The sequence below is a fragment of the Lithobates pipiens genome, unplaced genomic scaffold (assembly GCF_037356315.1).
Source record: "Lithobates pipiens isolate NorthernLeopardFrog02 unplaced genomic scaffold, aLitPip1_a1.2 Scaffold_8, whole genome shotgun sequence".
NCBI lineage: Eukaryota > Metazoa > Chordata > Amphibia > Anura > Ranidae > Lithobates > Lithobates pipiens.
The window spans coordinates 31,656,799-31,668,237 of record NW_027507903.1 but is presented as its reverse complement, the minus strand read 5'-3'; the positions used below and the strand labels follow the sequence as shown (position 1 = coordinate 31,668,237).

Here is an 11,439-nt window from a genome sequence, read left to right as displayed (position 1 = left end):
CTTTACATCAGGGTCCCCAGGGAACCTCCCCCTTACATCAGGGTCCCCAGGGAGCCTCCTCCTTACATCAGGATCCCCAGAGAGCCTCCCCCTTACATCAGAATCCTCAGAGAGCCTCCCCCTTACATCAGAATTCCCAGAGAGCCCCCCACTTACATCAGGGTTCCCAGAGAGATCCCTTACATTAGGGTCCCCAGAGAGTCTCACCCTTAAATCAGGGTCGCCAGAGAGCCCCCCACTTACATCAGGGTCCCCAGAGAACCTCCCCTCCCCTTGGGGACCCCTGCATAGACTCAGGGCTATGGGCCCCAGATTCGGGGCTATAGCCCCAAAAGCCCCCCCCCCCCCCCCCCCCAGTGACACCACTGTTGCTGGCGGGGTCTATTGTTGCTAGCTACAGGGAAACTATTTTACTGTCTTTCTTGTTCTCATTAAGAAATTCCATAAAAATTACTTAGCAATACAAAATGATACTTGGTTCTGTATTCTCTAAATGTGGCAGTACTGAGACATACCTCCCAACTTTCTAAAATGGGAATGAGGGACACCTATTTGCAAAAGTATGTAGGCATAGGATACACCCCCTGTCACACCCCCTCAAAGGAGAATTGTATAAAAAAAATGATTGGTTAAACTCACAAGTACTTTTTACCACTACCATTCCTTTATATTGGCTTTTGGAATTTACAAATGCAGCAATTTAGAAATTGGATGAAAAGTTTAGCACTGGGAAACACTTTTTGAAAGATAAATGAGTGTTATATACAATATATAGATCAGACCAAAATGAGGGACAGAGGAGGAGGAATGAGGGACAGAGGGACATTGCTCCAATTCAGGGATAGTCCCTCGAAATCGGGGACAGTTGGGAGCTATGCTGGGAGGTGAGTAGAGGGTGGAACCAAGAGGAACAAAGATCGGTGGTGAGTACGGGGCAGATATAAGGGGTGATTCGGAAGGGGGGAGTTTTTACACCTATTATCTGAGAAAAAATGAGAAAAAAAGTCCTGTATATAACTATTTATATTGTTATTTATGTGTGCATTTTGTCCTGCTAGAAGCAAGGCAGACATTGCACAAAATGATTTCATTTTTCGAGCTCTGGAAAAATCAGCCCGGCAGTGAATATGAGAAGCAACATAGGAAAGTATTGAGTGTAATCCGCTTCCATCTGTTTCTGCTTATAATGGAGCTGTATCATCACAATCTACAGGGCAGACAGTCTCTGATTAACACAAACCAGAGCACATCAATAGCACAGAGCGAGGGGAAGGATATGAAAAAGTACATCGGGACCATCTATCAGGCGGGGCGGCTCTGAATAATTCATTTTATAGGTTGTTCTTATTTTAGAAAGTCTATTAACATGTAGGCACATCATAGGAGTAAAGGTAGGGAGACTTTTATTATCCACAGCCAATAGAATTTTTCAGCCCAGTGGCGGCAGCTGCTCCATTTTTTTGGGGGAGGCGGCAAACAAACCACCCCCCCCCATTCAGTTGATCGATCAAACCCCCCCGTCGCTCGGTCGACCGGCAAACAACCCCCGCCCCGTCACTTGCCCATCCACCCACCAGCCCTGTACTTACTCCATTCAGGTCACGGGCAGCTTTCGGTGGCTTCCCACTGCCTCTCCTCCTTGGCGGCTCCCCCCCCCCTGCTTCTGCTCCCGGCCAATAGGGTCACTTCTACTCTCAGCCAATTGGGTCTTAAGACCCGCTTCTTGATTGCCCAGGAGGAGAAGCAGGAAGACTATAGCGAATATTAATTCGCTATTGTCACACAACTGGGTGGCCCACCTTTTTGAAGCCAATAAGAGCCTCAAACTCTAATCATATGCTTTAAAAAGAAAAACCCCTTTGAAATCCATGGGTCCCACGCTCTGCGTGTAGGTTAGGGGCCAGACGCATGGATCAGGGGGGCGGCGCCCCTGTGCCCCTAATGGAGCAGGTGGTGAGGAGGCAACATATCACCTCCTCACCACCTGTCAACACACACTCAGATTGCTTTTCAGAGGTGCCTGCTGCACTTGTGAATGAGCCCTTAGGTTCATTCCGCAGCGGCACTCTTAGGACTCGTAAAACCCTGCAGTTGAGTCAGCGGTTTTACCATCCCCAATCCCTACCCCCTTTAGCTACAGCAGCCAAAGGTGTACACATGCCGCAGAAGGAATTAAGCCTCCTGTTGCTTTTGGTGGGTGCTACCACCTGCCAATCTTAACCAATTAAAGTAAATGGGGCCACTATATATATATATATATATATATATATATATAACCCACCTTTTTGCACCTGCTTTAACTGCTATGTCTAAGGTTCATGAAGGAAGGTTTTCTACGGTATTGGCTGTACCACCACCACCTAGGCATCCTGGCTTCTAGCCGCGATTCCACCAGCTCAGGGACAAACTATTACCAACTTTTTACCCGATGCAGCCCAATGACCGATAGCCCATTATTTCCATGATAGGGAAGGTACCCCAGAGATCCACCCCCTTAAATCAGGGTCCCCAGAGAGCCTCCCCCTTAAATCAGGGTCCCCAGAGAGCCTCCCCCTTAAATCAGGGTCCCCAGAGATCCTCCCCCTTAAATCAGGGTCCCCAGAGATCCTCGCCCTTAAATCAGGGTCCCCAGAGATCCTCCCCCTTAAATCAGGGTCCCCAGAGATCCTCCCCCTTAAATCAGGGTCCCCAGAGATCCTCCCCCTTAAATCAGGGTCCCCAGAGATCCTCGCCCTTAAATCAGGGTCCCCAGAGATCCTCCCCCTTAAATCAGGGTCCCCAGAGATCCTCCCCCTTAAATCAGGGTCCCCAGAGATCCTCCCCCTTAAATCAGGGTCCCAAAGATCCTCACCTTAAATAAGGGTCCCAAAGATCCTCACCTTAAATAAGGGTCCCAGAGAGCCTCCCCCAGCATCAGGGTCCCCAGAGAGCTCCCCGCTTACATCAGGGTCCCCAGAGAGCCTCCCCTCCCCTTGGGGACCCCTGCAGATACTTGGGGCTATGGGCCCCAGATTTAGGGCTATAGCTCCAAAAGCCACCCCCTAGTGATGCCACTGTTTGATAATAAATGGCTTCAGCCAAACACTAACCATGAGTGAGAGAAAAGTTTTTCGTGTTATCATTCATTTTCATGCCAGGGTATGTAAACTTATGAGCACAACTGTATAGTAAATAAAACATAATGAAATAAATGTTGCAGTTTCAGAGCTCAAGACAGTGCTGACAAAATGTAATGTTTGGCCTCAGCATGGACATCTGCTGCAGCCTGTATATGATTGAGTGTGGGGCAGCGGGCAGGGAGGAGAATGCATTGCTGAGTTCCCATTTGTACTGTGACATTCAGACGATGACAGCTTGTCCTCTGAAGATCCAAAGGTATCAATATGGGAAGCTGCGGTGACAGCCGAGGGATCCGCTGAATACTGGAACAACTGCTCTGCACTTTAACTGTCAAGCCAGGTGGCAGATGAAATGTAATCCAATCTGTAACAGTCATTCAATCTGCTGTGGATTTGTGTCCGTCTTAAAGAAAAGAAAAGAAAATGCATTTTTAGATATACCTATAAAAGAGATCACCTTGATGTAGATATAGTTATCAACGCTTGTCAAATTTTGAAAAATGTGTTTCTATGTAAAGTTTCTAATTTATCTGTATGTGGAGGCAGTCATATATTTTCTGCCATAGTGTTGCTTTACAACATCTACTCACAATGTGTGTCTATAGGGATGTATTCACTTTCAATAGCCAGTCATGTGTAAGGGAAAAGAAAACCACAATCATGCTGTACTATTTGTAATATGATTATCTCCCATGGTTGCCATCTTGTGGCCACAATGCAGTATTTTCCTGAAATACCAAAATCAAAGTAATGTACCGCATGATGGCCATTAGATGGAGCTGTTCATAGAAGATAATAACATTACAAACAATACATTTGAAGCAGTATTGACCCCAACACAAAAAAATGTAGTATTCACCAAACATTAGATGTAGTGGCTGCTATAGTTTTCTCTTTTTCAGCATTTTCCTCTCCGTTTTCACCTAGTGATCTGGCCAGTAACACACCTTCTGTATTAGGGTGTCTCCACTCGAGATGAAGGAGCGACAAAGACACCTTTATACAGCAGCATTGTTAATCTGGTGGGAGGTGTAGTGTTAGATGTACTAGCAGATTTATGCAGTGTACACACGACTGGAGTTTCCGGCAGACTAGGTCGGACGGTCTTCCCAACGGACTTTCGGCAGACTTCCAACGGACTTTCCGAACGAATGGACTTGGCCACACACAATCACACCAAAGTCCGACAGATTCGACCATGATGACGTACGACCGGACTAGAATAAGGAAGTTCATAGCCAGTAGCAGGAGCAGACTGACCATTTGGGCACTCGGGCACTGCCCGAGGGCCCAATGCCACTAAGGGGCCCCATCAGGGTTGTCAGCCTCAATAAAACCAGGGACAGTATGTAAAAATCTGTGTTTTAAAAAAAAACAAGATTATAGCTGCCCCGCCTCTCCAGTACCATTTGAGTGTGTGTATGTGTATTCTGTGTGTGTATACTGTGTGTGTATATTGTGTGTCTGTGTGTGTATGCTGTATGTGCGTGTATACTGTGTGGCCCCATAATCTATGGCCTGGGGTCCCCATAATGTTCTCCTATAGCTAGGGGGCCTCATAATCTCCTATTGCCCAGGGGCCCCTTGAGTTGTCAGTCCGCCCCTGGCCAGTAGCCAATAGCTGCCCTAGCGTCGGTTTTCGTCCATCGGACTAGCATACAGACGAACAGATTTTTCCACCTGACTCGAGTCCATCGGAAAGATTGAAACATGTTCTAAATCTAAAGTCAATCTGATTTTTTGACAGCAAAGGTCCGATGAAGCCCACACACGATTGAATTGTCTGCTGGAGTTTTTCCGTTGGACCTTTGCTGTCGAAAGGTCCGGCCGTGTGTACACGGCATTAGATACACTTAAGCATCGTTCACATGATGAAAATATCGGTCGAATGATTGTCCTTTTTTTTTTCCTCATATAGAATATGAAGAGGTTACTAAACTTACGAAAATTCTCGTATGACAGAATACAATTGCATTGTTTACTTAGGCAGACCGCTGTTCTGTCTCTCGTCAGAACGATCGATGGGTCCCAGGGAACATTGATTGGCTGTGATTGGCTCCCGATGTGTCCAATCACAGCGGGAGCGGGTTGCAGACTGCTCGTGCCTCAGACCCTGTGCACATGAAATCCCGTACAGGCAGGAGGGATGCCCTGCCGCAGTATAACTGCGTGGAGCAATCTTAAAGTGGTTAACCGCTTGCCGACCAGCCGTCGCAGTTTTAATAACACGGTTTTAACACAGTTTAATAACATGGCTGGGCAAAACGACGTTGCCCTGCATCGCTTCGCCTTTTGGGCACTAGGGGCGTGCGCACCCCGCAGCATTTGTTCCCGGAGCTGGACCGCCAGGCTCCCGCAATCGCTCGTGACAGAGAGAGAACCAGGATCTGTGTGTGTAAACAGATTCCGGTTCTTTCAGGGGAGTAGAGAAAGATCGTGTGTTCCTAATATGTATGAACACCGATCTCTCGCTCTCCTCCTAGACAGTCTCCTTCCCCCACAGTTAGAAACACACCCAGGGAACACAGTTAAGCCTTTGATCGCCCCCTAGTGTAAACCCCTTCCCTGCCAGTGTAATTTACACAGTAATCAGTGCATTTTTATAGCACTGATCGCTGTATAATTGTCAATGGTTTCAAAAATGTTTCCAAAGTTTCCGATGTGTCTGCCATAATGTTGCAGTCCTGATAAAAATCTCATTACTAGTAAAAAAAATAATAATAAAAATGCCATAAATCTATCCCATATTTTGTAGACGCTATAACTTTTGCTTTATCAAAAATATGTAGAAGAATATATATCGGCCTAAACAGAGAAAGACATTTTTTTTGTTTTTTTGATAAAAAATGTGGGATACTTAGTATAGCAAAAAGTAAAAGATATTGGGGGTTGATTTACTAAAGGCAAATCCACTTTGCACTACAAGTGCACTTAGAGGTGCAGTCGCTTTAGATCTGAGGGGAAGCTCTGAAATTAGAGGAAGTTCTGCTGATTTTATCATCCAATCATGTACAAGCAAAAATGCTGTTTTTTTATTTTCCTCGCATGTCCCCCTCAGATCTACAGCGACTTTACTTCCAAGTGCACTTGCAGCCCAAAGTGGATTTGTTTTTAGTAAATCAACCCCATTGTGTTTTGTTTTCAAAATTGTCTCTCTTCTTTTGTTTATAGCGCAAAAAATAAAAACCGCAGAGATGATCAAATACCACCAAAATAAAGCTCTATTTGTGGGAAAAAAAGAATATCAATTTTGTTTGGGTACAGCATCGCACGATCGCAATTGTCAGTTAAATCGACGCAGTGCCGAAACGCAAAAAATGGCCTGGTCATTGAGCAGCCAAATCTTCTGGGGCTGAAGCTGTTAAAGTGGTTGTAAAGGCTGAAGGTTTTTTTACCTTCATGCATTCTATGTATGACTATAAAAAAGCTCCTGTGTGCTGCTCTCCCCTCAGCCTCATCTCAATCCAGCAATGTGTACGGGAGCCTCAGCTGTCCTAGGTCTTTCTCTCTTCATTGGCTGTCAATCACAGCCAGTGAGCCAATGAGGATAAAGGGGGGGCAGGGCTGAGTCACGGCTCTGTGTGTCCTATGAACACATAGAGCAGGGACAGCATGCATCAGTGCCTTCAAAGCAAGTGGCTTACTATTGGGGGCACTGGTGAAGGGGGAGGAGCCAGGTGCACCAATGGGGGACCTGAGAAGAGGAGGATCGGGGCTGCTCTGTGCAAATACATTACAGAGCAGGTAAGTATAACATGTTTGTTATTTAACCACTTAAAGACCAGCCGCCGCAGTTGTACTGTGGCAGGTTGGCTCTCCTGGGCGAATTGCTGTCATGGTACGACGGATGCTATATGACTGTTAGGGGGCGTGCGTGACGCCAGAGCCGATGTGCGTGGCCGACAACAACTGAGATGGCCGCCAGCCACCCACGATCAATATAAACAGACAGGTGCCCATTCTGTCAGGGTAGAAGAGACAGATTTTCTGCTCCTAGTGATTAGGAACATTGATCGGTCTCCTCCCCCAGTCACTACACTGCCCCCACAGTTAGAATCACTCCCTAGGGAACACTTAACCCCTTGATCGCCATCTAGTGTTAACCCCTTCCCTGCCAGTGACATTTCTACAGTAAGTAGTGGGCTTTTTTAGCTCTGATCACTGTATAAATGCCAATGGTCCCTAAAAAGTGTCAAAAGTGACCTATCTGTCCACCGCAATGTCACAGTCCTACTAACAATTGCTAAACACAACCATTACTAGTAAAAAAGAAAAATAATAAAAATGCTATAAAACTATCCCCTATTTTGTAGACGCTATAACTTTTGTGCAAACCAATCAATATACGCTTATTATGATTGTGATTTTTTATTTATTTATTTATTTTTTACCAAAAATATGTAGAAGAATACATATTGACCTAAACTGATGACGAAATTTGCTATAGCAAAAAATATTGTTTTTTTTTCAAAATTGTCGGTCTTTTTTTTGTTTATAGCGTCAAAAAAAAACACAGAGGTTATGAAATACCACCAAAAGAATTCTCTATTTGTAGGAAAAAAGGAGATAAATTTTGTTTGTGTACAGCGTCGCACGACTGCGCAATTGTCAGTTAAAGTGACACAGTGCCATATCACAAAAAATGGCCTGGGCATTAAGGGGGCAAATCCTTCCAGTCCTTAAGTGGTTAAAAAAAACAAAAAAAAAAAAAAAACAGTCTGTGCACACCTTTCCAGAATCGCAGGAAAACGCAGGAAGCATTTGCAATGTCATTATCTCTTAATGGCACCCCAAACGCGGTGCGATTTTGCTGCAATTGTCAAATGACAAAATGCTCTACAATTGCGGCAAAAATCGCAATGTCAAACGCTCCTGGCTTTGTGCCAAGATTTGGTACATGAGCTTCTTTGGAGTGTTTTGGAGTGGAGGGAGACCCATTCAAATCAATGGTGCCACTCCAATAACGGTCAGGTGTGAATTGAGCTTTAGAATCACTTTAAGAAATTGGCTTAGCAAATTATTTGAATACATAGACCCCTAAAATATTCAGTTTGCATAAACATTCTGTATTACATAAGTAAATCAATCCCTATGAGTCGGTCACTTTATCGAGAATAGCGATATGCTGAACTAACCTGAGTTTGGTTCAGAGCAGGTTTGGTGACCATTGATAAAGTAAAGTAACTAAAGGGTGAATCCAAACACTACTGAAGTCAATGGGAGCCAAATGTTAAAAAAAAAAAAAAAAAACAGTAATGCCGCGTACACACGACCAGACTTTTCAACATCAAAAGTCAGACGGAATGATTCCGGCAGACTATTCGATCGTGTGTGGGCTGCAGCGGACTTTTGATTTGCAAAAGTCTGACAGACTTTAGAAATGGAACATGTTTCAAATTTTTTTGCCAGAACTCCGCCGGACCCAGTTCCTACCGAGAAATCCGCTCGTGTGTGTGCTAGTCCGACGGACAAAAACCGATGCGAGGGCAGCTATTGGCTACTTTTGATTTGCAAAAGTCTGACAGACTTTCAGAAATGGAACACGTTTCAAATTTTTCCGCCAGAACTCCGCCGGACCTAGTTCCTACCGAGAAATCCGCTCGTGTGTATGCTAGTCTGACAGACAAAAACCGACGTTTGAGGGCAGCTATTGGCTACTGGCTATGAACTTCCTTATTGTAGTCCAGTCGTACGTCATCACGTTCAAATCCGTCAGACTTTGGTGTGATTGTGTGTGGCCAAGTCCGTTCCTCCGGAAAGTCCATCAGAACTCTGTCAGAACTCCGTCAGAACTCTGTCGAAAATCTGTCGGACCTAAGTTCGGTCGTGTGTACGCGGCATAAGTCATTTTCTAGGCTAGGCTAGGTTGTCAAACAAATGGCATGGGGGCTAAGTACTGCAATTAGCAGATTTGAATACACCAACAAATCAAAGCCAGACTCAATCTTTATACCGTATTTGCCGGCGTATAAGACGACCTTTTACAGTAAAAAAAAATGAGCAAAAAGCTGGGGTCGTCTTATACGCCAGATATAAAGCTGGGGTTATCATATGCCAGCCGTCCGCTGGATGTTAAGCCCTCCGGATACTCGCCAAGTGTGCGGTAATACTGTATACATACAATATACACCGCTGAGCCAATCCCGGCGAGTGATGTATTCTATTAATGAATACAGCGCCTGCTCGGATTGGAGTAACAACCTCTGCAGCCTGCTCGGATTGGCTGTGAGAGTCAGAGGCGCGGGCTGATGATGTAACAGCCTCTGCCAATCCGAGCAGGCACTGTATGCAATAATAGAATGCATAGCTTGCCGTGATTGGCTCAGGGCGGTATACTATATGTATACTGTGAGACAGCATGTTACCCGGCGCCAACTTCGTTTCTGAACATACGGAATTCCTGCACAAGGGGGTCGTCTTATACAGTGAGTACAGCACAAAAACAATTTTTTAAATTGAAAAGTAGGGGGTCGTCTTATATGCCCAGCCGCCTTATACGCCGGCAAATATGGTAATCAGTTACAGCAAGCAGGTTTTTTTCTTCTTTTGGGAAAAGGGTTTTACATGAAAAAATAAAAGCTGATCATGTTTATCACCCCTGCCTGTGCTAAATGGTTTAGCTCATCCATGTAAACCTATACATTCTGCTGGAGCGCTTGGGCTTTTGAGAAACAGACTTATTGGCAGGATCAACAGAAGAAAGAAAACAAATGCAGCCATCACATCTAAGAATTGGTAAGCTGCAATATAATAAATGTTTGCTTTTGGGTTTAACACCGCTTTAACCACTTGACCTCCAGAAGATTTACCCCCCTTCATGGCCAGGCCATTTTTTTGCGATGTCCTGATAAAAATCGTAGATCACCGCCATTACTAGTAAAAAAAAATAATAATAATAAAAATGCTATAAATCTATCCCCTATTTTGTAGACGCTATAACTTTTGCGCAAAAACCAATCAATATACCCTTATTGCAATTTTTTTTACCAAAAATATGTAGAAGAATACATATCGACCTAAACTGATGCTATAAAAAATGCTATAACTCTATCCCCTATTTCGGCCTAAAAAATGCTATAACTCTATCCCCTATTTCGGCCTAAAAAATGCTATAACTCTATCCCCTATTTCGGCCTAAAAAATGCTATAACTCTATCCTCTATCTTGTAGACGCTATAACTATTGCGCAAAGTTTCGGGATACAGTTATGCTCCTTCTTTAGGGGTGCAAAGAAAAGAGGAATTCATCTAAAGTATGATTATATATATTTCAATCAGTATCTTTAAAGTGGAATATCACAAACATTGAATAAATAATTAAATATTACAGTGTTACAGTAATCCACTTACGTGGTATTGAATGGTGAGATCGTTTTCAATGTTTTGTTAAATCGCATTAAAATATGTGGACAAACAGCACAAGGTAAGTGTGCCGGTGGGGCTGCGATTTCAAGGCCAGAGGGGCATGAAGAAGATGTATAGGTAAGCTTAGTATTGCTCTCCTGAAAAGGGAGGGGTCTCCCTGCATTCCATGGTGGCAGAAAGGCCAGAAGAATAAACTGGGGCCAGATAATGAAAAACCCTGGGTTTTTTTTATGCCTTCCTCTGGATCAACTGTGGGTATAGGATTGGGTATATGGGATTGTATTTTTTTATTTTCTAATTTTTTTTATACTTTAATTTTTTATGGTTGAACTAGATGAACTTGTGGCTTTTTTTAACCAGCTATGTAACTATAAAAAAAAATAAAAATAAAAAAATAATTAAAAAAAAATCTTCTATGGAGGATGGACGGCAAGTGGTTAAGAAAAGACAAATTCACTACTACCCCTAGTTTTCCTTTATCAGCAAAGATATAGTAAACACCACTGGCAATGTGAGGGCAGGGAGTCTGTCTGAATTATTTATATAGGTTAGAATTTCTTTTTGTAGAATGTTGGCTGTAGGGGAAAATCAAACAAAGCAATTCTCATGTATCCTGAAAACTGCTTTAAAACGTGTTATTACATTGATACATTGAGGTGATGCATTGCTAGAAAATTTCAAATGTTATCCAAAAGGACATTTTATATTGTACCCAATGTACTTTTCTTTCAGCCAGCATCAACAAATGTATGTTTCCAGAACATTCAGAAACCCCCACAGTCCTTATGTTCTGATTTGAAAACACAAAGTCAACTGTTTGAGGCGGCAATGAAATTAAATGTTTAAATGTCACCATTGTAAGTATACTGTCCCTGGTAGACTGGACGCTCAGAATTGTGTTATATACTGTATACTTTATGTAATTTATTTTTTATTTTTATTACTATACAGTAGAG

General features: G+C 43.6%; 1 long non-coding RNA gene across 1 annotated transcript in view; it reads right to left on the bottom strand.

Moving 5' to 3' along the window:
• Positions 1-1,582: 1,582 nt before the first annotated feature.
• The window catches only part of LOC143962792 (uncharacterized), a 98,386-nt gene continuing 88,529 nt past the window's right edge, over positions 1,583-11,439 (bottom strand). Inside the window, exon 3 of the long non-coding RNA XR_013270794.1 lies at positions 1,583-3,522. This is a non-coding gene — a long non-coding RNA (uncharacterized LOC143962792). The remainder of the gene's footprint in view (positions 3,523-11,439) is intronic.